The sequence below is a fragment of the Suricata suricatta genome, chromosome 5 (genome assembly GCF_006229205.1).
Source record: "Suricata suricatta isolate VVHF042 chromosome 5, meerkat_22Aug2017_6uvM2_HiC, whole genome shotgun sequence".
Taxonomy (NCBI): Eukaryota; Metazoa; Chordata; class Mammalia; order Carnivora; family Herpestidae; genus Suricata; species Suricata suricatta.
The window spans coordinates 13,531,040-13,532,317 of record NC_043704.1 but is presented as its reverse complement, the minus strand read 5'-3'; the positions used below and the strand labels follow the sequence as shown (position 1 = coordinate 13,532,317).

Here is a 1,278-nt window from a genome sequence, read left to right as displayed (position 1 = left end):
TAATCTGAATTTTTAATAAACTACTTTGCATTTCTATGATGAAGATTCTTAAAAGAACCACTATCCAAAACCCAGCTGACTTACATAGCCATCAGGAACTCCAGGATGTGTGACACTGCTTGAATCTTTTTTTTTTTTAAACAAGAAGTTTATTTAAACAGCAAGATGCTTGACTTGAAGGGAAAACTACCTAGGATTCATTTCTTTTAGAGTAATTTATCCCTACTTAAGGACAGATTGCCCTACACATAACAGGCTACGTACAAAAAAGTTATAAAATTGTCCTTGGTTTTACAATGATAAATGAAAAACATTAAAATTCTCCAATTGAACAAGGTATGCAAGGATTTTTATGTTGTTCTTTTTTTTGTTAAACAGTGAGAGCAAAATAACTTCCTGGACTATAAAGATAAGAGCTGAATGAGCATGCCACTAATGGAGAAAGGGGGTATTTTCACAGAACCAGTATTTTTCCCCATCCCATCTCCATTTGATGTCGATCAAAACATACCATTGGCCATTTAGTTTAAAAAAATGCAAAATGCTTTTGCACATACACAGTTACTTTATGTACAATAAATGAATGGGGAAGGGAAAAATGAAAGAATAGAGAAAACTATACTGTAGTAGTCAGGATGTGGTGGAACCAAATTGCGGTTTTTAATTGAGAATGTCTTCTTGGTCTGGAGGAACAGAGTTCTGGAGTAAAGTAGCAGGTTCCCTTTTTAGTAGACACCTCCTGTCTGCTGCTGGAACACATCAATTGTATCTTCATCTTCCGTTTCCAACTGCGCAGGTGTGTCTGTTTCCTTGATTGGTTGCCCATCAAATCGGAATCTGATCTGCCTCATTGACAAACCCTGCCGTTCACAATAGGCTTTCATTAGTTTGCTAAGTGGTGTATGCCTCTTAATCTTAAACTGCACCACAGAACCATCCTGCCCCGCCACCTTCAAACTAATATGATCATTGTTCTCGGTCTTGACTCCTTCCTTGGGCTTTTCGTCGGCCATGGCGAGCGCCGGAGTCTCCTCAGCTGCCGCTTCACAAAAGAGGTACCAGGTCCGTGAGCACACAAGCAGCACCAGGAGCGGCAGAAGAAGGAGGTGGCAGCGGTGGAGGAGGGAGAGGGCGCACCTGCTTGGATCTTGACATCACAGGAGGAGGTAATTTATGGGAACCTCTTAAATCACTGCCAGTCCCAGAATTCCCAGTGACCCTTTCAGGATATAACCAATCGGCCGTTACAATTTCTGCAAATATTAAACCACACAATAA

At 40.7% G+C, this 1,278-nt stretch overlaps 1 pseudogene; it reads right to left on the bottom strand.

Annotated features, from left to right (window-relative positions):
- Positions 1-636: 636 nt before the first annotated feature.
- On the bottom strand, positions 637-1,070 carry LOC115292584 (annotated as a pseudogene).
- Positions 1,071-1,278: the final 208 nt, after the last annotated feature.